The sequence below is a fragment of the Mustelus asterias genome, chromosome 13, assembly GCF_964213995.1.
Source record: "Mustelus asterias chromosome 13, sMusAst1.hap1.1, whole genome shotgun sequence".
NCBI classification, from domain to species: Eukaryota; Metazoa; Chordata; class Chondrichthyes; order Carcharhiniformes; family Triakidae; genus Mustelus; species Mustelus asterias.
This window is the reverse complement of record NC_135813.1, coordinates 81,983,894-82,010,192: the sequence shown is the minus strand read 5'-3', so window position 1 is coordinate 82,010,192 and position 26,299 is coordinate 81,983,894. Positions and strand designations below refer to the sequence as shown.

Here is a 26,299-nt window from a genome sequence, read left to right as displayed (position 1 = left end):
CTATCTAAGCCGTTCATTATCTTGTAAGTTTCTATCAGATCTCCCCTCAACCTCCTAAACTCCAATGAATATAATCCCACGATCCTCAGACGTTCATCGTATGTCAGGCCTACCATTCCTGGGATCATCCGTGTGAATCTCCGCTGGACCCGCTCCAGTGCCAGTATGTCCTTCCTGAGGTGTGGGGCCCAAAATTGCTCACAGTACTCCAAATGGGGCCTAACCAGTGCTTTATAAAGCCTCAGAAGTACATCCCTGCTTTTGTATTCCAAGCCTCTTGAGATAAATGACAACATTACATTTGCTTTCTTAATTACGGACTCAACCTGCAAGTTTACCTTTAGAGAATCCCCCCACCTCTCCCCAACCAGAAGGAATAGTTGTTTCTCTGTTTCATCAAATCCTTTAATCACCTTAAACACTTCAACCCCTTAATCTGCGACACCGAAGAGAATGCGAGTCTGGGCCATGCAGCGTGTGTTCGGAATTAACCCTTTCACCTCAGTATCATTCTTTTAAATGTGCATTGTGTCTCTCTCCAGGTCCAATACATCCTTCATGAGGCAGAGGACCAGTCTCTCTGCTATTGGGTAATTTGAATAGCTTTAGTTTAATTTATTATTGTCACATGCATTGGTATACAGTGAAAAGTATTGTTCTACGCAAGTTATACAGACAAAGTATACCTTTCATAAAGTACAGGGGGAGAAGGAAAGGAGAGAGTGCAGAATGTAGTGTTACAGTCATAGCTAGGGTGTAGAGAAAGATCAACTTATCAGGCAGGTCCATTCAAATGTCTGATGGCAGCAGGGAAGAAGCTGTTCTTGAGTCTCGGGAATAATTCTCATTTTGTGGAATTCTGAGATGAAATTATAACAGTGAATCAGAAAAACACTGAGGTGCAGAAACTACTGCCTGACATCACCACCATAAGTAACCGGATCAGTACTGAGGGAGTGCCGCACTGTCAGAGGGTCAGTACTGAGGGAGTGCCGCACTGTCAGAGGGTCAGTACTGAGGGAGTGCCGCACTGTCAGAGGGTCAGTACTGAGGGAGTGCTGCACTGTCAGAGGGTCAGTACTGAGGGAGTGCCGCACTCTCAGAGGGTCAGTACTGAGGGAGTGCCGCACTCTCAGAGGGTCAGTGCTGAGGGAGTGCCGCACTGTCAGAGGATCTGTACTGAGGGAGTGCCGCACTGTCAGAGGGTCTGTACTGAGGGAGTGCCGCACTGTCAGAGGGTCAGTACTGAGGGAGTGCCGCACTGTCAGAGGGTCAGTACTGAGGGAGTGCCGCACTGTCAGAGGGTCAGTGCTGAGGGAGTGCCGCACTGTCAGAGGGTCTGTACTGAGGGAGTGCCGCACTGTCAGAGGGTCAGTACTGAGGGAGTGCCGCACTGTCAGAGGGTCAGTACTGAGGGAGTGCTGCACTGTCAGAGGGTCAGTACTGAGGGAGTGCCGCACTGTCAGAGGGTCAGTACTGAGGGAGTGCTGCACTGTCAGTGGGTCAGTACTGAGGGAGTGCCGCACTGTCAGAGGGTCAGTGCTGAGGGAGTGCCGCACTGTCAGAGGGTCAGTGCTGAGGGAGTGCCGCACTGTCAGAGGGTCTGTACTGAGGGAGTGCCGCACTGTCAGAGGGTCTGTACTGAGGGAGTGCCGCACTGTCAGAGGGTCAGTACTGAGGGAGTGCCGCACTGTCAGAGGGTCAGTACTGAGGGAGTGCCGCACTGTCAGAGGGTCAGTGCTGAGGGAGTGCCGCACTGTCAGAAGGTCTGTACTGAGGGAGTGCCGCACTGTCAGAGGGTCAGTACTGAGGGAGTGCCGCACTGTCAGAGGGTCAGTACTGAGGGAGTGCTGCACTGTCAGAGGGTCAGTACTGAGGGAGTGCCGCACTGTCAGAGGGTCAGTACTGAGGGAGTGCTGCACTGTCAGTGGGTCAGTACTGAGGGAGTGCCGCACTGTCAGAGGGTCAGTGCTGAGGGAGTGCCGCAGTGTCAGAGGGTCAGTACTGAGGGAGTGCCGCATTGTCAGAGGGTCAGTACTGAGGGAGTGCCGCACTGTCAGAGGGTCAGTACTGAGGGAGTGCTGCACTGTCAGAGGGTCAGTACTGAGGGAGTGCCGCAGTGTCAGAGGGTCAGTACTGAGGGAGTGCCGCACTGTCAGAGGGTCAGTACTGAGGGAGTGCTGCACTGTCAAAGGGTCGGTACTGAGGGAGTGCCGCACTGTCAGACGGTCGGTACTGAGGGAGTGCCGCACTGTCAGAGGGTCGGTACTGAGGGAGTGCCGCACTGTCAGACGGTCGGTACTGAGGGAGTGCCGCACTGTCATTTTACAGATGCGATGTTAATCATTCTCTAAGTCACTGATGAAAGGCAGTAAAGTTGAAGTTTCTAGTTGGCCAATGGTGCTCTCCCCAGTGATGTGTAATATCCCAAAGCGCCAGTTTCAGATGAAACATTAACCTGAGGCCTCAACTGACTCAGGAGTGGACGTAAGATATCCCAGGTCCAGTATCCTGTGCACAAATTCGTTGTATCATATTTCCCACCTTATCCAGTCGACAAAGGGTCATCCAGGCTCGAAACCTTGGCTCTATTCTCTCTCCACAGACACTGTCAGACCTGCCGAGATTTTCCAGCATTTTCTGAGTCTGTTTCAGATTGATTATTGATTTGATTTGATTTATTATTATCACATGTATTAACACACAGTGAAAAGTATTGTTTCCTGCGTGCTGTACAGACAAAGCATACCGTTCATAGAGAAAGAAAGGAGAGACTGCAGAATATAGTGTTATAGTCATAGCTAGGGTGTAGAAAAAGATCAAGTTAATGCGAGGTAAGTCCATTCAAAAGTCTGACAGCAGCAGGGAAGAAGCTGTTCTTGAGCCGGTTGGTACATGACCTCAGACTTTTGTATCTTTTTCCCGACGGAGGAAGGTGGAAGACAGAATGTCCGGAGTGCTTGGGGTCCTTATTTATGCTGGCTGCTTTGCCGAGGCAGTGGGAAATGTAGACAGAGTCAATGGATGGGAGGCTGGTTTGCATGATGGATTGGGCTACATTCACGACCTTTTGTAGTTCCGTGCAGTCTTGGGCAGAGCAGGAGCCATACCAAGCTGTGATACAACCAAAAAGGATGCTTTCTATGGTGCATCTGTAAAAGTTGGTGAGAGTCGTAGCTGGCATGCCAAATTTCCTCAGTCTTAGATTGCAGCATCTGCAGGATTTTGTGTTTATATTGTGTGGGATGCGAAATGCTCTGGGGTACCCTGACATTGTGAAAGTCACTGACAGGATGTGGAATTGAAATGTAAATACGGCCGCCACGTTCCAGCTCAGCAAACTGCCTCGAGATACTAGAGCAGATCAGCTGGTTTTGTTCACTCGGGACAGTGATGGTCACTGGCAAAAGAAGCGGAAAGAAGATAAGGATGCAAACGTTTGGATGCAGCGATGGATGGAGTTAGAAAGTCAGGAGAAAGACGTGAATGGAGGCAGCAGAGTGTGATTACTAAACTGTTGATAGCAGTGGTGTATTTTCCACCTGCCAGCCTTCAGTCCATTATAAATAATTCCTAACAAATCATCAGCAGAAGCAGTGAACTGCAGCCAAGCATTTAAAAAAAGACAACTTATTCTCCAATGGTCGTGACGACTAGCAAGCTTCAAACTTGCCCGTTTCTACGATGTTTTATCCAACTCCGTGATGAAATATTGGGTTTGATTTTGGGAGCTGGAGGTTGAGGTGCAGTGAGCAGTGTTCCTACCACTGTACCAGTGAACATAGTGGTGGTGTAGTGTGATGCAGTGAGCAGCGTTCCTACCCCTGCCCCAGAGGCTCACGGTACAAGTCCCACTCCAATATTTGATTGAGTGCATTCACAATGTGGCCAAACGGGTTGCGTCTCAGCCTGTAAATCCTTCCATTTCGCCAGATGGCAGCCGGTAAGGGCCGGAGAGTTTCCTGCTCAGCCACACTGTAGAATCATAGAATCTACAGTGCAGAAGGAGGCCATTTGGCCCATCGAGCCTGCACTGACAACAGTCCCACCCAACTCCCATCCCTGTAACCCAACATATTTACCCTCCTAATCCCCCTGACACGAAGGGACAATTTATCATGGCCAATCAACCTAACCCGAACATCTTTGGAGTACGGAAGGAAACCGGTGCATCCGGAGTAAACCCACGCAGACACGGGGAGAACATGCAGACTCCACACAAACAGTGACCCAAGGCCAGAATTGAACACGGGTCCCTGGCACTGTGAGGCGGCAGTGCTAACCACTGTGCCACCCAAGAAGGCAACAGCAAACAATGCATCTCTTTATAAAGCGTAATCATAGACTGATCCAATGGAAGTCCATGGTCACCAATGTTCTCTTAGGGCCTGATACCTGCAAGAGGGTCCTTGAAAGAGTGAATTATCATTGATGGGTCCTTTTACATCCTATGAGAGGGTCAGTACTGAGGGAGTGCCGCACTGTCAGAGGGTCAGTACTGAGGGAGTGCCGCACTGTCAGACGGTCAGTACTGAGGGAGTGCCGCACTATCAGAGGGTCAGTACTGAGGGAGTGCCGCACTGTCAGAGGGTCAGCACTGAGGAGTGCCGCACTGTCAGAGGGTCAGCACTGAGGGAGTGCTGCACTGTCAGAGGGTCGTACTGAGGGAGTGCCGCACTGTCAGAGGGACAGTACAGAGGGAGTGCCGCATTGTCAGAGGGTTAGTGCTGAGGGAGTGCCGCATTGTCAGAGGATCAGTACTGAGGGAGTGCCGCATTCTCAGAGGGTCAGTACTGAGGGAGTGCCGCACTGTCAGAGGGTCACTAGTGAGGGAGTGCTGCACTGACAGAAGGTCAGTACTGAAGCAGTGCCGCACTGTCAGAGCATCAGTACTGAGGGAGTGCTGCTCTATCAGAGGGTCAGTACTGAGGGAGTGCTGCATTGTTAAAGGGTCAGTACTGAGGGAGTGCCGCACTGTCAGAGGGTCAGTACTGAGGGAGTGCCGCGCTGTAAGAGGGTCAATACTGAGGGAGTGCCGCACTGTCAGAGGTGTTGTCTTTCAGATGAGGTGTTGAAGCATAGTTCTGTCTGCCCTTTGGTGAATGTTCAGTGGTGTACAGAATAGTTTACCCGGAAATAAGCATCACTAAAAACACATTATCTGGTTATTATCACATTGCTGATTGTGGAATCTTGCTATGCACAAATTGGCGGCCACATTTCCTGCATACAAAACTTCAAAGCGTGTTTCATTGGCTGTAAAACACTTAGGGATATCTTGAGATTGTGAAAATTTGTGTTTTTTCTTAATTGCTGGACCAAAGAAGAGAATGCATGAATTGGCTCAAAGGGCTGAATGGCCTCTCCATTTCTATATACTAAAAGAATATTATTCTCCTGCTCAGATCTTTATGTTCCTGTGCACCTCATTTCGAAGTTAAGTTTTGCTGTTGCTATTTTTAGATTCACAATTCTCTTGCAGATTGAAGTTGTTGGAATTTAGCCTTGAGTCTCATCCATTTCTGCTCCAGTTCTCTGGTGGAGGGAGAACCTTGCTTTCTGATGGACCAGATGACGTGTCTGATCTTCCCCAGGGGGGCTTACGACCACATTTATAGGCTGTAATCAGGTTCTGATTGGTTGTTTGACCCTGAGATGACTGCTGACCTTATGTTCACATTGTCAGTGAAATTGTCCATTTCCTCCTCTGGTGTCCCCCCCCGCCCCGGTGCCGCTTCTCATCTGCTGCTGAAACTCTCGTTCATGGTCATTGCCATGCCTGCACCTGGTTGGTGTCTCTCCTCTGTAAACTCCACTGTCAATGTCTTAATTTACGTGGTATGTCAAATTAGCTCAGTTGGCTGAATGACTGGTTTGTGATGCAGAGTGATGCCAACAGCGGGGGTTCAAATGCCCATACCGGCTGAGGTTATTCACAAAGGTTCCACCTTCTCAACCTTGCCCCTTGTTGGAGGTGTGGCAATCCTCAGGTTAAATCGCCACCACTCAGCTCTCCCCCTCAAAGAGGAGAGCAGCCTATGGTCATCTGGGACTATGTTGACTTTAATTCACACCAAATCCTGCCTCCTTCCTGTGCTCACTGACCTACACTGGCCCCCAATCAAGCAATGCTTCAATTTCTAAAGTGATCATCCACATTTTCAGATCCCTTCATGGCCTGGTCCCTTCCGATTTCAGTAAACTCCCACCACCTTTTACAGATGCACCGTAGAAATCATTCTTTCTGGTTGCGGCACGGTAGCACAGTGGTTAGCACTGCTGCTTCACAGCTCCAGGGTCCTGGGTTCGATTCCCGGCTCGGGTCACTGTCTGTGTGGAGTTTGCACATTCTCCTCGTGTCTGCGTGGGTTTCCTCCGGGTGCTCCGGTTTCCTCCCACAGTCCAAAGATGTGCAGGTTAGGTTGATTGGCCAGGTTAAAAATTGCCCCTTAGAGTCCTGGGATGCATAGGTTAGCGGGATTAGCGGGTAAAATATGTGGGGGTAGGGCCTGGGTGGAATTGTGGTCGGTGCAGACTCGATGGGCCGAATGGCCTCCTTCTGCACTGTAGGGTTTCTATGATTTCTATGTATCACAGCTTGGTGTGGCTCCTGCTCTGCCCAAGACCGCAAGGAACTACAAAAAGTCGTGAACGTAGCCCAATCTATCATGCAAACCACCCTCCCATCCATTAACTCTGTCTACACTTCCTGCTGCCTCGGAAAAACAGCCAGCATAATTAAGGACCCCACGCCCCCCGGACATTCTCTCTTCCACCTTCTTCCATCGGGAAAAAGATACAAATGTCTGAGGTCACCTGCCAACCGACTCAAGAACAGCTTGTCCCCTGCTGCTGTCAGACTTTTGAATGGACTTACCTTGCATTAAGTTGATCTTTCGCTGCACCCTAGCAATGACTGTAACGCTACATTCTACACTCTCTCCTTTCCTTCTCTATGAACGGTATGCTTTGTCTGAATAACGCGCAAAAAACAATACTTTTCACTGTATGTTAATACATGTGACAATAATAAATCAAATCAGTCCCACAACCCTGCAAGATCCCTGCGTTCCACCAATCCTGGCCTCTTGTACATGCTTCATTTCAATCGCTGCCCCATTGGTTCGCCTGCCTCAGGTTTCCCCGGCCTGAAGCTCTGGCATCCCCTCCTGAAACCTCTCTCCCCTTTTAGCTAATTTTCCTTCTCCAAGACACTCTTTAAAAGTGACCTCTTTGACGATACTGTGTCTACAAGAAATATATTTGAGTCATGCTTCTGTGCTGAATGTGTTTACCAGTCCCTTCCATTTTACTGGTGCCGTTCGGTCTGGATCCAGCAGGACTGTACTGTTACTGCAACAGCATAATTGATCTGAATTGATACAATGTTGGTTTTAATTTGAACTAATGCAGGGTTCTGTTGTTTGTGTTTTCCACTGGGATGTTTCAGAGTGGGGTTTGATTTGGTCGATTGACATTCAGGTGAGGTCATATGACTGGGTACAGCGAGGCTTTCACAGAGGACTCAAGCTCTATCAGCTTTTGGGAATTTTGGAGAGAGGGTACTTTCTCGGTATCTCTTGCTCTGCTTGAAGTGGAGACTGGAATCTGCCCAAAAAAAAGCCTTTTTCTCTGAGATTCCATTGTTTGGGGGTGGAGCTTTCTCTGGAAGTTGCTGGGGACGAATTAGAAGATTGGGGTCTGTCTGGATCACTCTCCAGAAGTGTCAAAAGGCTGGAAATCTAGTCCCTACATAAGCATCTTTGGTTTCTGTGCTGACTGGTTCGAAAGAAGTGTTTCATATCTGTGGGGATACTGCTGAATTGGAACAACAGAGATAGCTAGCTGTTAAGAATTATACTTTGTTATCTTTAAGTATTTTAATTTGTAAAAGTTATGCGAATTCTTTTTGTTATATTCTAAGTGTGTTCATAAATAAACTTTGTTTGATAAAAGCTTCCTAGTGAGTCACTAGAATCATGCCTGGGGTGAGACACCTTATGCTCACCCTAATGCCAAAATCAAATGTAAAACTTAGCATCTAGGCTAAATTCATAAAACACCTCGGAGTTTCTGATCTGGTCCCTAACGCTCAGCATTTGACCATTTCTCCTTGTGTCTCCTTGTGTGACACAGTGACAAGCTTTGCTTTTTAACACTCCAGTGAAGCACCTTGGGATATTTTACTACATTAAAGGTGCTATATAAATGCAAGCTGTTGTTGTTGTTTCGATCTAAGTATTTGTTGCACTTGTTTCGTGTCACAGTTACAAAATGTTGGATCCACATCTACACAGGTCCAAGTGACACCCACAATATACACACCACTCGACATCAGCCTGAAATAAAAACAGAAAATGCTGGGGAAACTCAGCAGGTCCTCCTTGAGTAAGAGTCATCCGTACTCAACACGTCAGCTCTGTTTCTGTCTCCACAGAAGCTGCCAGACCTGCTGAGTTTATCCAGCATTTTCTGCTTTTATTTCCGATCTCCTACACTCGCAGTATTCTGCGTTATTTCTGCATCTGTTTGGTCAGTCGGTGTGCTGTACATTTACAATGTCACCTTTTGGGACAAAATCTGCTTCAAATTAAAAAAGACCCCACAAGGCTGTGTTCTCAGCCCCCTACTATACTCCTTATACACCTAGGACTGTGCAGCCAAATTCCCCGCCAATTCGATTTTCAAGTTTGCTGACGACACCACCGTAGTGGGTCGGATCTCAAACAATGATGAGACAGAGTACAGGAATGAGATAGAGAATCTGGTGAACTGGTGCAGCAACAATAATCTCTCCTCAATGTCAACAAAATGAAGGAGATTGTCATCGACTTCAGGAAGCGTAAAGGAGAACATGCCCCTGTCTACATCAATGGGGACGAAGTAGAAAGGGCCGAGATCTTCAAGTTTTAGGTGTCCAGATCACCAACAACCTGTCCTGGTCCCCCCATGCCGACACTATAATTAAGAAAGCCCACCAACACCTCTACTTTCTTAGAAGACTAAGGAAATTTGGCATCTCAGCTATGATTCTCACCAACATTTACAGATGGACCATAGAAAGCATTCTTTCTGGTTGTATCACAGTTTGGTATGACTCCTACTCTGCCCAAGACCACAAGAAACTACAAACGGTCGTGAATGCAGTCCAATCCATCACGCAAACCAGCCTCCCATCCATTGACTCTGTCTACACTGCCTGCTGCCTTGACAAAGCAGCCAGCATAATTAAGGACCCCACGCACCCCGGACATTCTCTCTTCCACCTTCTTCTGTCGGGATAAAGATACAAAAGTCTGAGGTCACGTACCAACTGACTCAAGAACAGCTTCTTCCCTGCTGCTGTCAGACTTTTGAATGAACCTACCTCGCATTAATTTGATCTTTCTCTACACCCTAGCTATGACTGTAACACTGCATTCTGCACTCTCTCTTCTTCTTCTCTATGAACGGTATGCTTTGTCTGTATAGCGCACAAGAAATAATACTTTTCACTGTATGTTAATACATGTGACAATAATAAATCAAATCAAAAATCAAAAATACAAGCTTTCAAAATTAAATTCTACAGAAAAGCGTCAACTCACATTTTTCTAACACACCTGTCATAACCTCAGCTCATCACAATGTGCTCTCCAGCCAGTGAAATCATAGAATCATAGAATCCCTACAGTGCAGAAGGAGGCCATTCGCCCCAATGAGTCTGTACTGACCACAATCCCACCCAGGCCCTATCCCCATAACCCCACATATTTACCCTGCTAATCCCCCTGATACTAAGGGGCATTTTAGCACGGCCAATCCACCTAACCTGCACATCTTTGAACTGTGGGAGGAAACCAGAGCACCTGGAGGAAACCCACGCAGACACGGGGAGAATGTGCAGACTCCGCACAGACAGTGACCCAAGGCTGGAATTGAACCCGGGTCCCTGGCGCTGTGAGGCAGCAGTGCCACCGACCCGGTCACTAATGGAACAGAAACATAGAGGGTGGGAATTTCCAGCTGCGCTCTCCCCAAAACCGGAGAATCCCACCCGATGTCAACGGACCTTTCCGTGGTCGCCCCCCCCGCCCCGCCCGCCCGCTACGATTCCCTTGGCAGACGGGACGAGAGAATTCCCCCCAGAATTGTGCACTGCAGAGGGAGGCTAATTGGCCCATCATTTCTGTGCTGCTTCTTGGAAAGATCTGTTTAATTCATCCCACTCCTCTGCTCATTCCCCATAACCCTGCAATTCTTTTCCTTTCCTCTTGCGTCCTCACTTGCGGGTTGTACGTTAACTCGTGGTTCCTTTTGACCGAGTACAGCCAAATCTGTTCAGCAATCCACACTGTTCATTATCTCGCCATTCAGGAGGGACTCTGGTTCACTATTCCTCAGAGCGCAGTACAGTGCCTCCTGACTGGGACCCGCACGCTTCACCTGCCACCTTCCTGGCCACTCGCTTAGCCTGTCTAACTCCCCTTACATAGAGACAAAGGAAACAGGAGCAGGAGGAGGCCATTCGGCCATCTGAGCCTGTTCTGCCATTCATTGTGATCATGGCTGATCATTCAACTCAAACCCTCAGGGAACACCAGCAGGACACCAGGGGAGCCCAGCAGGACAACAGGGGACCCCGCAGGACATCAGGGGACCCCAGCAGGACATCAGTGGGTCCCCAGCAGGATATCAGCAGGACACCAGGGGACACCAGCAAGACCCCAGCAGGACCCCAGCAGGACACCAACAGGACACCAGCGGGACATCAGCAGGACACCAGTGGGACACCTGGGGACACCAGCAAGACACCAGAGGACACTAGCAGAACACCAGCAAGAAACCAGGGGACGCCAGCAGGACACCGGCAGGACTCCAGCAGGACACCAGCAGACACCAGTAAGAGCCCACGGTGACTTGGCTGCAAATGGTGCACAGATAGCATTCTCAGAGAGCTGGGAAGTGGGTGAACAATACCTGCTGGGTTTCCTGATGCGTGACTAGGCCCCAGATTCAGGAATGATGGGAAAGGGTGAAACACCCTCATTACAAACACTCAGTGATGACACTACAGATGAGGCGATAAATGGTGTAACAGTGGCACCGCATCATCAGAATCTGGCTGGGAACAAAGTGCAATGCCTTTCATTTGCTGTGACCATGGCAACGACTAGCAGCATCATGAGCAAACAGCAAACCTGAACCCGGTGCAATGAAGCAAATATTTACAGGTGCCAGCGGTATATACAACGCTGCACACCTGTGTCCCTTCAGGACTTCTTTATCTTTCTCTGTTGCTACATCTTTCAGCGGGATGGTGCTGCGTGCTGGGTGCTGGGTGCTGCGTGCTGGGCGCTGGGTGCTGCGTGCTGGGTGCTGCGTGCTGGGCGCTGGGTGCTGGGCGCTGCGTGCTGGGGGCTGCGTGCTGGGCACTGTGTGCTGGGGGCTGCGTGCTGGGGGCTGCGTGCTGGGGGCTGCGTGCTGCGTGCTGGGCACTGTGTGCTGGGGGCTGCGTGCTGGGGGCTGCGTGCTGGGGGCTGCGTGCTGCGTGCTGGGCACTGTGTGCTGGGGGCTGTGTGCTGGGGGCTGCGTGCTGGGGTGCTGCGTGTAGGGCGCTGCGTGCTGGGGGGCTGTGTGCTGGGCACTGGGCGCTGTGTGCTGAGCGCTGCGTGCTGGGTGCTGCGTGTTGGGTGCTGCGTGCTGGGCGCTGCGTGCTGGGCACTGCGTGCTGGGCGCTGCGTGCTGCGTGCTGGGTGCTGCGTGCTGGGTGCTGTGCCCTGTTGTCTGTGATGACCCTTTGGTGACCAAAGGCCCAAGGGCCCCGGCCTGCTAAGGGTCTCCTCAGAAGGGATGTAGACTCAAATGTCCGGCATGTTGCCTGCGGCCTTGGCCCACTCCCTCTTACTGGGGCTATTATTGTCCTGCAGATCGACAGGAGGATTGATTGTCATCCCAGTGAGAGCGTGGGCAGGTTAGGAACACACATGCCGATGGCAGCTCCTGAACCTTCCCCAGGAAGTGATTATCAAGCAGGAAGTGCAGCAGCTGATGGGAGATTGGCAGCAGGAAGTGACTGGCACACAATCAGTGCCCATGTCCCATCGGCTGGTGAGTGCTGAACCCAAACTGCAGGCTGACATCCCTGTGCACTCACACACTGACACTGTGTGATGTCCTATTGAGCCTCCCCTTGCAGTGAGTGGATGGTGCCACTCACCCTGGCAGAGCGCGGCAGATCCTTCATTCTCTTCCGACATTGCTGAGTGGTTCCTTGGGCTCCACAGACGTGAATCGCCATGACGACCTCCACCTAGACTGTCATGGTCAGGTGGGAGGGCCGTCCACTGCCAGACCGGGGAAACAGCAGCGCCTGCAGGCCGACCTGGAGGAGGGGTTGCAGGGAGGTGTTGCTGAGGCCACACATTGTCTGATCTGGAACATTCTGGTCTCGGCAGCAGCCCTCCCTCTCTAGAACGGCAGCTAGGCTGCTGCTCCCGGCCTGTAGCGAGTGAACTGCTGTCCGGGTGGACTTTAAATATGGCGCCTGGCCCTTCGACCCCATGAGGTAATGGCAAGGACGGCAACTTCCTGTGCATCCATCATGAGAATTGGCAAACCCCCTCGTAGAGGCAAATATAATGAGCTAAACGGCCCACAATTCCCCCACCCTCACCCCCACCCCCACCCCCGCCCACACCCTCAACACACCCCGCACCCCCAGCCCCACCTCCACCCTCCCATCCCCTCCCGCACCCTCACCCCCACCCACACCCCAACCCTCACCCCCCCCACCCCCACCTCCATGCCCTCCCGCACCCTTACCCCCCACCCAGACTCCCCACCCCCACCCTCACCCCACCCCCACCCTCAACACACCCCCGCACCCCCAGCCCCACCTCCACCCTCCCATCCCCTCCCGCACCCTCACCTCCACCCAGACTCCCCACCCCCACCCTCACCTCACCCCCACCCCCACTCTCAACACACCCCCGCACCCCCAGCCCCCCTCCCCATTCTCACTCCACACCCATCAAGCGGAGGATTCTGCTCTTTATCTCTATTTACTCGACCAAAAGCTAGCGATCATTTTGCAGACGGCTGTTAAATCCCCGCTTGACCTTTACCCCCCGCCACCGCCCCCCCCCCCCCCCGACCACCCCCCCCCCCCCACACCCTGTCCAGCCCCTCCAGGAGGCATGAGGTTTGACATTTTGGAGAGCTGGTTGCTGAGGGGGAGACACTGTATTTACTGGTGCAGTAACTGGAGCGAGGCTGGGATCACTCTGTCACAGAGGGAGTTTTCACCATCCTTCATTCTGAAGCATTCCTGATCAAACAGTCCGAGCATTCTGGCAGAGTTTGAGGGGCAGGCTCAGGCTGTGAGGCCACCAGCTGGAAGGACAACTCATTACCCAGCCTGGCTCCCAACTTCAGGAGACGGGCAGATGGGGTGGGGTGGGTGTTGTGATCATTAACGCGTGATTGGGAATGCTGCACATTAAATCAAGATATTGGGGAATAAAGTGCCTTTCTCTCCAATGATTGAATCCCCGGTGAACTGCATTCATGCCTGAGTGGAATTATGACCTGATTGAGACTGCGTTTGCTTCAATACAACACAATCAAAATCTCATCGGAGATAAGCATTACACTGAATATACAGCACGCAAAAAGCCAATGGCCAACCAATCACGCAATCCCTACAGTTCAGAAAGAGGCCATTTGGCCCATCGAGACTGCACCGACTCTCTGACAGAGTACCTTACGCAGGCCCTTTCCCCACCCTATCCCCGTAGCCCCACACATTTACCATGACCAATCCACCTAACCAACGCATATTTGATTTGATTTATTATTGTCACATGTATTAGCATACAGTGAAAAGTATTGTTTCTTGTGCACGATACAGACAAAGCATACCGTTCATAGAGAAGGAAAGGAGAGAGTGCAGAATGTAGTGTTACAATTATAGCTCGGGTGGAGAGAAAGATCAATTTAGTGCGAGGTCGGTCCATTCAAAAGCAGCAGGGAAGAAGCTGTTCTTGAGTCGGTGACTTTAGACTTTTGTATCTTTTTCCCGACGGAAGAAGGTGGAAGAGAGAATGTCCGGGGTGCCTGGGGTCCTTGATCATGCTGGCTGCTTTTCCCCGAGGCAGCGGGAAGTGTAGACAGAGTCAATGGATGGGAGGCTGGTTTGGAACACTAAGGGGCAATCCATACTTCATTCCAGTCTCTTCCCAAGTCTACATCTCACTCCATCAACATATCCTTCTAATTCCCTTTGTTCTCCTCAGCTTCCCCAGCAATGCTGTTCACCGCTAGCACTCCCCGTGGGAGCGAGTTCCACAATCTCACCACTCTCTGGGTAAAGACGTTTCTCTTGAACCCGCAATTGGATTTATTCGTGACGTTCTCATATTTATGGCCCCAGGTCTGGACTCGCCTTCAAATGGAACCATCTTTAATCTGCCTACGCTGGCAAACCCGATGATAATGTTCATGGCTAGCAAGGTCACCTCTCAACATTACCCTTCCGAGAGTTACAAAAACCAACTCAATCTTTCCTTAATACAGCAGAACCGGGAAACCGGTTGCTATACAAAGAATGTATTTTTTATGAATTCTGTGTTGTTTTTGATTATTGTAATGATTTTAAATGTGCTGTATATTATTTTAAATGTGTTGTTTATAATGGCATGTTGCCTGCACAAGGTATTTGCATTTTAAATCAGTGGTGTCATTTAGACACTGCAGAGTGACTAACTGGATAGGAACAGGAGGAGGCCATTCAGCCCCTTGAGCTGTTCCGTCACCATTCGGTGATCTGCAACCTAACACCATCGACCCACCTTGGCTCCATTTCCCTTGATGCTTTGGGTGAACAAAGCTCTATTGACCTCAGATATAGAATCATTAATTGAGCCCCTGGAGTCGACAGCTTCTTGTAGGAGTCAGTTCCACATTTCTACTGTCCTTTGTGTGAAGAAATACTTCTTAACTTCTTTCTTGAATGTTAGGTTTAAGGTTCTGTCTCCTTGCTGTGGACTCTCCCCCGCCGGCCATCCCCCACACGGCCAACAGAAAAAGGTTTCTCCCTCTCTACCCTCTCACTTCCGTCCCAAATCCCAAAAACCTCAGTGAAATCACACCTTAATCTTCTATGTTCCAGGGAATATAAACCTAATTGCTGTAATCTCTCATAATCTAACCCCCCCCCCCGCCCCGCGTCCCCACCACCCCCAATCTTCACTGTTCCTAGCCAGCCTGATCAATCCTTTACAGAGTCACACAGTGCAGAAAAGGCCCTTCCGCCCATCAAGTCAGCACCGACAATATCTACCACTAAAGTCGCACTAATCCCATTTTCCTACGCTTGTTCCATATCCTTGAATGTTAGGATATTTCAAGTGCCCATCTAAATATTTTTAAAGATTATAAGGTTTCCGGCCTCCACTACCTTCCCGAGCAGTGCATTCCAGATTCCCACCACCCTCTGAATGAAAAAATACTTTCTCAAATTCCCTCTGAATCTCCTGTCCCTTCGCCCTAAAACTTTTCCCCTTCGTGATTGGTCCGTCCACCAAGGGGCACAGCTGCTCCCTACTCACCCTGTCCAGACCCCTCATAATCTTACACACCTCAATCATGTCCCCCCTCAGCCTTCTCTGCTCTAGAGAAAACAATCCGAGTCTATCCCGTCTCTCCTTACAGCTCAAATGCTCCATCCCAGGCAGCATCCTGGTGAACCTCCCCTGTGGCGAACCATCCTTCCTATAGTGAGGTGACCAGAACTGCACACAGTACTCCAGCTGTGACCTAACCAACACTCTGTACAGCTCCAACATTACCCCCTTGCTCTTATACTATGTACCACGACTGATGAAAGCAAGTGTCTATATGCCTTCTTAACTGTCCTATTCACCTGCTCTGCCGCCTTCAGGGATTTGTGGATAAGTAGCCCAAGAATCATCTATTCCTCTGAGCTTCCCAGTGTCCTGCCATTCATTAAATACCCCCTTGTCTTGTTTCTTCGCACTTTTCAGGGTTAAATACCATCTGCCACTGCTCTGCCCATCTGACCAACCCATCCATATCTTCCTGTAACCTTCGACCTTCTTCACTATTAACCACCCTACCAATCTTGGTGTCATCTGCAAACTTGCTTAACATTCCCTCCACATTTTCATCTATATCATTTATGTAGATAACAAACAATAAGGGACCCAGTACTGAACCTTGTGGTACACCACTGGACACCGGCCTCCAGTCACTCAAACAGCCTTCTACCACCACCCTTTGTGTCCTATTACTAATGATGTGGAGATGCCGGCGTTGGACTGGGGTAAGCACAGTAAGAAGTCTCACAACACCAGGTTAAAGTCCAACAGGTTTATTTGGTAGCACTGCTCCTTCATCAGGTGAGTGGGAGTTCTGTTCACAAACAGGGCATATAAAGACACAAACTCAATTTACAAAATAATGGTTGGAATGCGAGTCTTTACAGGTAATCAAGTCTTAAAGGCACAGACAATGTGAGTGGAGAGAGGGTTAGGCACAGGTTAAAGAGATGTGTATTGTCTCCAGCCAGGACAGTTAGTGAGATTTTGCAAGCTGGCGTTGTGAGACTTCTTACTGTCCTATTACTAAGCCAGTTTGTGATCCATCTCGCCAAGTTTCCCTGAATTCAGTGTGCTTCAACCTTGTCAGTCAGTCTCCCATGTGCGACCTTGTCAAAAGCTTTACTAAAATCCATTTAAACTCCATCGACTGAACTTCCCTCATCCATCACACTTTCGAAAAATTCTAACAAATTTGTTAGGCATGACTTCTCTCTGACAAAGCCATGCTGACTATCCCCAAACGCAATGGGCTGAATGGCCTCCTTCTGCGCTGTATGAGTCTGGTAAGTAAAAAGACAGAAAGTGAGTTGCTGGCCGTGTTTTCCTCCCTCTCATTAGTTAGACATTAAATGTTCAATGAGCACCTTTGAGGACTAGAGTTACATTTGTATTCGGAGAACCCCAGCCGCAATCGAAACCAGAGTGACTCAGAAAGCTCATGAATAAATCAGCAGATTGACAATGCAGAGCTGGACACAGAGGGATGGGTGGGAGAGGCAGAGGGCCAGGCAAGAGCAGGAAGAGCCCCACAGGAAGGTCAGATGGTGCAGAAACCTGTGCAATTCCATCCTCATTTCCTGATGTGCAACATTCTTTATGGAATTCAATTGTTGGGGAGAGGAGAATTTATGGGATTTACTGGACAGAGGTGGACAAGGTCAGGAGTGGTATTAACGGAGTGACGTGCTTTTATCCCTGTGCAGTGGGGCTCAGTTTGTAGATACGTGGAGGTTGCGAAGGCCAGATTCGGCACCCCCCATCCCTCCTCCCCTTCCTCCCATGCCCCCTCCCCTCATCTCCCTTCCCCTCCTCCCATTCCTCCCTCCCCCTCCTCCCATACCCCCCTCATCCCCTCTCCTCCCCCCTCCCTCCCCTCCCCCCATTCCCCCCTCCCCCTCCTGACATACCCCCTCCCCCCCATACCCCCCTTCATCCCCTCTCCTCCCCCTTCCCCTCCCCCTCCTCCCATACCCCCCTCATCCCCTCTCCTCCCCCCTCCCCTCATCCCCCCTCCCCTCATCCCCCCCTCCCTCCCCTCCCATTCCCCCCTCCCCCTCCCTCCCATTCCCCCCTCCCCCTCCCTCCCATTCCCCCCTCCCCCTCCTCCCATTCCCCCCTCTCCCTCCTTCCATATCCCCTCCCCCTTCCTCCCATACCCCCCTTCATCCCCTCTCCTCCCCCTTCCCCTCATCCCCCTTCCCCTCCTCCCTCCCCTCCTCCCATACCCCCCTCATCCGCTCTCCTCCCCCCTCCCCTCATCCCCCCTCCCTCCCCTCCCCCTCCCCCTCCTCCCATTCCCCCCTCCCCCTCCTCCCATACCCCCCTCCCCCTCCTCCCATACCCCCCTCCCCCTCCTCCCATACCCCCCTTCATCCCCTCTCCTCCCCCTTTCCTTCATCCCCCCCCCCCTCCCCTCCTCTCCCCCTCCCCTCACCTCCCCCTCCTCCCTCGTCCCCATCCCCTCCCCTCCCTCCCTGGGGTGATTCTGGGCTAACTCTGCCCACACACACAGACAAACAGAGCGGCTCTGTGATCTGCCTCTTGTTTAGCTATGAACCAGGCGGGTAACATGAAGCCACGTTATTAGCAGGTCACCGACTCAGGGAAGTGTGTGTCAGTGAACTGAGTGGTGGTGGAAATCTCTGAGCGGCGATGGTGAGCTGCCCCGGCCCAGTTACACTGCTGCCTGGAATTAAATTGAAATGGTGCCCATTCGCTGCCAGCAGAACAAATATGGAAACGTCACGGAGAATGACACATTTTCTGAAGAGCGAGTGAGGTGTTAATTAATCTGCCTGTTTATCCAGGGCTACAGATGCGAGGAGTTTGTGTCTGATAAACACAGATACCAGAGAAACTTGGGGCTGGGAGGCGGGGGGGGAATGCTGTGAGCTCCCGCAGCCACTCAGTGACTGCACTGTGAGCAGCAACTTTCATACTTTTATCTTCTATCCAGCAGCTGAGGAATGAGTTCCTATCTCTGCGTCCTGCCGTGTCACAGAAAACCTCTCAGCGGCTGCGAGTGTTAGAGCAAAGGAACATCAGTGCCCGGAACCAGGGAAAGCAGCTGGAAAGCTTTTCAGTGAGTGACACAAATTTGATATTCTCTGATTGCCAGCACACTTCCTGCTGTATCTGCTGCCCAAGTTCCAAACTCACACTCAGCCCCGACACCCCTCCCTATCTCTGTAACCTTCTCCAGCCCCTACACCCCCTCCCTATCTCTGTAACCTTCTCCAGCCCCTACACCCTCTCCCTATCTCTGTAACCTTCTCCAGCCCCTACACCCCTCTCTATCTCTGTAACCTTCTCCAGCCCCGACACTCCTCCCTATCTCTGTAACCTTCTCCAGCCCCGACACTCCTCCCTATCTCTGTAACCTTCTCCAGCCCCTACACCCCCTCCCTATCTCTGTAACCTCCTCCAGCCCCAACACCCCTCCCTATCTCTGTAACCTCCTCCAGCCCCCACACTCCCTCCCTATCTCTGTAACCTCCTCCAGCCCCCACACTCCCTCCCTATCTCTGTAACCTCCTCCAGCCCCGACACCCCTCCCTATCTCTGTAACCTTCTCCAGCCCCGACACCCCTCCCTATCTCTGTAACCTTCTCCAGCCCCGACACCCCTCCCTATCTCTGTAACCTTCTCCAGCCCCTACACCCCTCACTATCCCCGTAACCTCCTCCAGCCCCTATATCCCTCCCTATCTCTGTAACCTCCTTCAGCCCCGGCACCCCTCCCTATCTCTGTAACCTCCTCCAGCCCCTATACCCCTCCCTATCTCTGTAACCACCTCCAGCCCCTATATCCCTCCCTATCTCTGTAACCTCCTCCAGCCCCGACACCCGGTGAGATCTCTGTGGATTCTGTAGTTCGTTCATGCTGAGTTCTGGAGCAGCCCCGATATTGGTGCCATGCCTTTATTGATCTGAGCCAGACGCCCCTGAATTCTCTCTCTGAACCATTCTGTCTCCTTGTCTACGCATTTCAGACACTCCCTCAAACCTGCCTCCTGTCCTATTCTCTGCTCACTTGGCTCAAAGCAAAATTTTGTTTGATAAAACTCCTGTGCAGCACCTTGGAATATGTTTGCTGTTATAGGTGCTATATTAATGCAGGTTGTCAATGTTCAAAACTCTGAAGGCACTAGCTTCATAAAATGCAGAGAGTGTGTGAGTGTGTGAGTGTGTATGTCTGTGTCTGTATGAGTGTGTGTGTGTACACGAGTGTGTGTGCGTGCGTGTGTGTAAGTGTGTATGTCCATGTCTGTATGAGTGTGAGTGTGCGGGTGTGCGTGTGTGACAGTGTGTGTGAGTGTGTGCAAGTGTGACGGTGTGTGTGAATGTGTGTGAGTGAGTGCATTTGTGACTGTGTGTGTGTGTGTGCGTGTGTTACAGTGTGAGTGTGTGTGTGACGGTGTGTGTGTGTGTGTGCGCGAGACAGAGTGTGCATGTGTGACAGTGTGTGTGTGAGTGTGTGTGAGTGTGTATGTGTGAGACAGTGTGAGTGTGTGTGAGACAGTGTGAGTGTGTGTGAGAGACAGTGTGAGTGTGTGTGTGAGAGACAGTGTGAGTGTGTGTGAATGAGTGTGTCACACTGTGAGTGACTGTGCGTGAGTGTGAGAGTGAGTGTGTGTGTGTGAGTGAGTGAGTGAGTATGTGTGTGTGTGAGTGAGTGTGAGTATGTGTGTGAGTGAGTGTGAGTATGTGTGTGTGTGCGAGTGAGTGTGAGTGTGTGTGTGTGTATGTGACAGTGTGAGTGTGTGTGAGTGTGTGTGTGTGACAGTGTGAGTGTGTGTGTATATGACAGCTTGTATGTGTGACAGTGTGCATGTGTGACAGTGTGTGTGTGTGTGAGACAGTGTGTGTGTGCGAGAGTGTGTGTGAGAGACAGTGTGAGTGTGTGTGAGAGAGTGAGTGTGGCACAGTGTGAGTGACTGTGCGTGTGCGTGCGTGTGAGTATGACAGTGTGTGTGAATGTGTGCGTGTGTTACAGTGTGTGTGTGTGTGACAGTGTGAGTGTGTGACAGCGTGAGTGTGTGTGAGACAGTGTGTGTGTGCGAGAGTGTGTGTGAGAGACAGTGTGAGTGTGTGTGAGAGAGTGAGTGTGGCACAGTGTGAGTGACTGTGCGTGTGAGTGAGTGTGAGAGTGAATGTGTGTGTGTGAGTGAGTATGTATGTGCGTGTGTGTGAGTGAGTGTGTCTATGTGTGTGAGTGTGAGTGAGTGTGTGTGAGAGTGTGTGAGAGTGTGTGTGTGCGTGTGACTGAATGAATGTGTGTGTGTCTGAGTGTGCATGTGAGTGTGCATGTGAGAGTGTGTATGTGAGTGTGTGTTGTGAGTATGTGTGCATGTGTGAGTGTGTGTGTGTGTGAGTGAGTGTGTGTGTGTACATGTGTGAGTGAGTGTGAGTGCGAGTGTGTGTGTGAATGGGTGAGTGTGTGCGAATGTGTGTTTGTGAATGAGTGAGTGTGCGTCTGAGTGTGTGTGAGTATGTGCGAGTGTGTGTGTGTGTGCGCATGAGTGTGTGTGTGCGCGAGTGTGTGCGTGAGTGTGTGTGAATGAGTGAGCGCTCGTGTGTGTGTTTGAGTGTGTGTGTGCGAGTGTGTGTGTGGTGTGTGCGAGTGTGTGTGAGTGTGTGCATGTGTGAGTGAGTGTGAGAGTGTGAGTGAGTGTGTGTCTATGTGTGTGCGAGAGAGTGTATGGGTGTGTGAGTGTGTGCGCGTGAGTGTGTGTGTGAATGGGTGAGTGTGTGTGTGAGTGTGTGTGTGAGTGTGTGTGTGAGTGTGTGTGATTGTGTGTGTGAGGGTGTGTGTGTGTATGTGAGTGTGTGTGATTGTGTGTGTGAGGGTGTGTGTGAGGGTGTGTGTGAGCGTGTGTGTGTGAATGTGTGTGTGTGTGCGAATGTGTGTGTAAGTGTGTGTGTGAATGAGTGTGTGTGAGTATGTGTGAGTGTGTGTGTGCGAGTGTGTGCGTGAGTGTGCGTGAGTGTGCGTGAGTGTGCGTGAGTGTGTGTGTGTGTGTGAGTGTGTGTGTGAATGAGTGAGCGCTCGTGTGTGTGTTTGAGTGTGTGTGTGTGAGTGTGTGTGTGCGAGTGTGTGCGAGTGTGTGTGAGTGTGTGTGTGTGTGTGTGAGTGTGTGAGTGTGTTTGTGTGAGTGTGTGTGTGTGTGTGAGTGAGTGTGTGTGAGAGTGTGTGTGTGCATGTGACTGAATGAATGTGTGTGTGTCTGAGTGTGCATGTGAGTGTGCATGTGAGAGTGTGTATGTGAGTGTGTGTTGTGAGTATGTGTGCATGTGTGAGTGTGTGTGTGTGTGAGTGAGTGTGTGTGTGTACATGTGTGAGTGAGTGTGAGTGCGAGTGTGTGTGTGAATGGGTGAGTGTGTGCGAATGTGTGTTTGTGAATGAGTGAGTGTGCGTCTGAGTGTGTGTGAGTATGTGCGAGTGTGTGTGTGTGTGCGCATGAGTGTGTGTGTGCGCGAGTGTGTGCGTGAGTGTGTGTGAATGAGTGAGCGCTCGTGTGTGTGTTTGAGTGTGTGTGTGCGAGTGTGTGTGTGGTGTGTGCGAGTGTGTGTGAGTGTGTGTGTGTGTGAGTGAGTGAGTGTGTGTGAGAGTGTGTGTGTGTGTATACATGTGTGTGTGTGTGTGAGTGAGTGAGAGTGCGTGTGAGTGTGTGTGTGTGTATAAGTGTGTATGTATTTGTGTAGGTGAGTGTGTGTGTGAGTGTGTGTATGTGTGTGTGTGAGTGTGTGCATGTGTGAGTAAGTGTGGGTGTGTGTGTGTGTGAATGGGTGAGTGTGTGTGTGAGTGTGTGTGTGTGTCTGAGTGTGCATGTGAGAGTGTGTATGTGAGTGTGTGTTGTGAGTGTGTGAGTGTGTGTGAGTGTGTGTGTGAGTGAGTGAGTGTGTGTGTGTGAGTGAGTGAGTGTGTGCATGTGTGAGTGAGTGTGAGAGTGTGAGTGAGTGTGTGTCTATGTGTGTGCGAGAGAGTGTATGGGTGTGTGAGTGTGTGCGCGTGAGTGTGTGTGTGAATGGGTGAGTGTGTGTGTGAGTGTGTGTGTGAGTGTGTGTGTGAGTGTGTGTGATTGTGTGTGTGAGGGTGTGTGTGTGTATGTGAGTGTGTGTGATTGTGTGTGTGAGGGTGTGTGTGAGGGTGTGTGTGAGCGTGTGTGTGTGAATGTGTGTGTGTGTGCGAATGTGTGTGTAAGTGTGTGTGTGAATGAGTGTGTGTGAGTATGTGTGAGTGTGTGTGTGCGAGTGTGTGCGTGAGTGTGCGTGAGTGTGCGTGAGTGTGCGTGAGTGTGCGTGAGTGTGCGTGAGTGTGTGTGTGAATGAGTGAGCGCTCGTGTGTGTGTTTGAGTGTGTGTGTGTGAGTGTGTGTGTGCGAGTGTGTGCGAGTGTGTGTGAGTGTGTGTGTGTGTGTGTGAGTGTGTTTGTGTGAGTGTGTGTGTGTGTGTGTGAGTGAGTGTGTGTGAGAGTGTGTGTGTGTGTATACATGTGTGTGTGTGAGTGAGTGTGTGTGTGTATAAGTGTGTATAAGTGTGTATGCATTTGTGTAGGTGAGTGTGTGTTGTGAGTGTGTGTATGTGTGTGTGTGAGTGTGTGTGTGTGACAGTGTGAGAGTATGTGTGTGTGACAGTGTGAATGTGTGTGTGTGAGACAGTATGTGTGTGTGAGACAGTGTGTGTGAGAGACAGTGTGAGTGTGTGTGTGTGTGTCACAATGTGAGTGACTGTGCATATGAGTGAGTTTGTGTGAGAGTGAGGGTGTGTGTGTGACTGTGTGTGAGTATGTGTGAGAGTGAGTGTGTGTATGAGTATGTGGGCGTGTGTGTGTGTGTGTGACTGTGTGAATGTGTGTGTGTGTGTGTGACTGAGTGAGTGTGTGTGTGTGTGACAGTGAGTGTGTGTGAGTTTGTGTGACAGTGTGTGTGTGCATGTGTGAGTGTGTGTGCATGTGTGTGTATGTGTGTGTGTGACAGTGTGAGTGTGTGTGATAGTACGTGTGTGTGAGACTGTGTGAGTGTGAGAGAGACAGTGTGTGTGTGTGTGTGACAGACAGTGTGAGTGTGTGTGTGTGAGACAGAGTGTGCATGTGTGACAGTGTGTATGTGAGTGTGTGCGAGTGTGTGTGTATGTGTGAGACAGTGTGAGTGTGTGTGAGACAGTGTGAGTGTGTGTGAGACAGTGTGTGAGAGACAGCATGAGTGTGTGTGAGAGACAGTGAGTGTGTGTGTGAATGAGTGTGTCACAGTGTGAGTGACTGCGTGTGAGTGAGTGTGAGAGTGAGTGTGTGTGTGTGTGAGTGAGTGTACATGTGCGTGTGTGTATGTGTGTGTGAGCGAGTGTGTGAGTATGTGCCTGTGAATGTGTGTGTATGCGTCAGTGTGAGTGTGTGTGAGAGTGTGTGTGAGTGTGTGTGTGAGCGAGTGTGTGAGCGTGTGTGTGTGTGACAGTGTGAGTGTGTGTATATGACAGCGTGTATGTGTGACAGTGCGTGTGTATGTGTGCAAGTATGACAGTGTGTGTGAATGTGTGTGAGCGTGTGTATGTGTGACTGTGTGTCTGTGCGAGTGTGTGCGTGTGCTACAGTGTGAGTGTGTGTGTGACAGTGTGAGTGTGTGTGAAAGTGTGTGAGAGAGACAGTGTGAGTGTGTGTGAGAGAGTGAGTGTGGCACAGTGTGAGTGACTGTGCGAGTGAGTGTGTGCGTGAGTGTGTGTGTGTGTGTATGAGTGTGTGAGTGAGTGTGTGTGTGTGAGTTTGTGTGTGTGTGTGTATGTAACATTGTGAGTGTGTGTGTGAGTGTGAGTTTGTGTGTGTGTGTGTTTGTGTGTGTGTGAGTGAGTGTGTGTGTTTGTGTGTGTGTGTGTATGTGAGTGTGTGTGTGTTTGTGTGTTTGAGTGTGTGTGTGTGTGCCTGTGTGTATGTGTGTGTGAGAGAGAGTGAGTGTGTGGGTTAGTGAGTGAGTGTGTATGTGTGTGTGTGTGACTGTGTGTGTGTGTCTGTGAATGTGTGTGTGTGTGAGAGACAGTGTGATTGTGTGTGTGAAACAGTGTGAGTGTGTGTGTGTGTCACAGTATGAGTGACTGTGCATATGAGTGAGTTTGTGTGAGAGTGAGGGTGTGTGCATGAGTATGTGGGTGTGTGAGTGTGTGTCTGTGAGTGAGTGAGTGTGTGTGACAGAGTGAGTGTGTGTGACAGAGTGAGTGTGTGTGACCGTGTGTGTGTGCATGTGAGAGTATGTATGTGAGTGTGTGTTGTGAGTGTGTGTGCATGTGTGTGAGTGAGTGTGTGTGTGTGACAGTGTGAGTGTGTGTGAGAGTGTGTGAGAGACAGTGTGTGTGTGTGTGAGAGTGAGTGTGGCACAGTGTGAGTGACTGTGCGAGTGAGTGTGTGCGTGAGTGTGTGTGTGTATGAGTGTGTGAGTGAGTGTGAGTGTGTGTGAGGTTGTGTGTGAGTGTGTGTGTGTGTAACATTGTGAGTGTGTGTGTGAGTGTGAGTTTGTGTGTGTGAGTCTGTTTGTGTGTGTGTGAGTGAGTGTGTGTGTTTGTGTGTGTGTGTGTATGTGAGTGTGTGTGTGTTTGTGTGTTTGAGTGTGTGTGTGTGTGCCTGTGTGTATGTGTGTGTGAGAGAGAGTGAGTGTGTGGGTTAGTGAGTGAGTGTGTATGTGTGTGTGTGTGACTGTGTGTGTGTGTTTGTGAATGTGTGTGTGTGTGAGAGACAGTGTGATTGTGTGTGTGAGACAGTGTGAGTGTGTGTGTGTGTCACAGTATGAGTGACTGTGCATATGAGTGAGTTTGTGTGAGAGTGAGGGTGTGTGTGTGAGTGTGTGGGAGTATGTGTGAGAGTGAGTGTGTGTGCATGAGTATGTGGGTGTGTGAGTGTGTGTCCGTGAGTGAGTGTGTGTGTGTGACAGAGTGAGTGTGTGTGACCGTGTGAGTGTGTGTGTGACAGTGTGTGTGTGCATGTGAGAGTATGTATGTGAGTGTGTGAGTGAGTGTGTGTGTGTGACAGTGTGAGTGTGTGTGAGAGTGTGTGAGAGCCAGTGTGTGTGTGTGTGTGAGAGAGACAGTGTGAGTGTGTGTGTGTGAGTGAGTGTGTCACAGTGTGAGTGACTGCGTGTGAGTGACTGCGTGTGAGTGACTGCGTGTGAGTGAGTGTGTGTGAGAGTGTGTGTGTGTGAGTGAGTGTATGTGTGTGAGTGTGTGCGAGACTGTGTCTGTGAGTGTGTGTGAGAGTGCGTGTGTGAGGGTGTGTGTGTGTGTGACTGTGTGAATGTGTGTGTGTGTGTGACAGTGTGTGTGTGTGCGCGCGAGTGTGTGTGAGCGAGTGTGTGAGTGTGTATGTGTGTGACAGTGTGAGTGTGTGTGTGTGAGTGTATGTGTCTGTGTGTATGTGAGTGTGTGGTGTGAGTGTGCGTGTGAATGTGTGTGCGAGTGTGCATGTGTGACAGTGTGTGTGTGCAAGTGTGTGCGTGTGTTACAGCGTGAGTGTGTGACAGTGTGTGTGTGTGAGACAGAGTGTGCATGTGTGACAGTGTGTGTGTGAGTGTGTGTGTGTGAGTATGTGCGAGTGTGTGTGTGTTTGTATGTGTGAGACTGTGAGTGTGTGTGAGACAGTGTGAGTGTGTGTGAGACAGTGTGAGTGTGTGAGACAGTGTGTGAGAGACAGCATGAGTGTGTGTGTGAGAGACAGTGAGTG

At 50.6% G+C, this 26,299-nt stretch overlaps 1 protein-coding gene and 1 long non-coding RNA gene across 2 annotated transcripts in view; one reads left to right on the top strand and one right to left on the bottom strand.

The window, feature by feature from the left end:
- Positions 1–26,299, bottom strand: part of LOC144502826 (uncharacterized) — a 113,860-nt gene that overhangs the window by 13,018 nt on the left and 74,543 nt on the right. The gene's annotated exons all lie outside the window — the stretch shown is intronic.
- rimbp2b (RIMS binding protein 2b) overlaps positions 18,636–26,299 on the top strand; it is a 276,601-nt gene continuing 268,937 nt past the window's right edge. The window contains exon 1 of the mRNA XM_078227134.1: positions 18,636–18,684. The gene's annotated coding sequence lies outside the window, so the exon portion shown is untranslated. The remainder of the gene's footprint in view (positions 18,685–26,299) is intronic.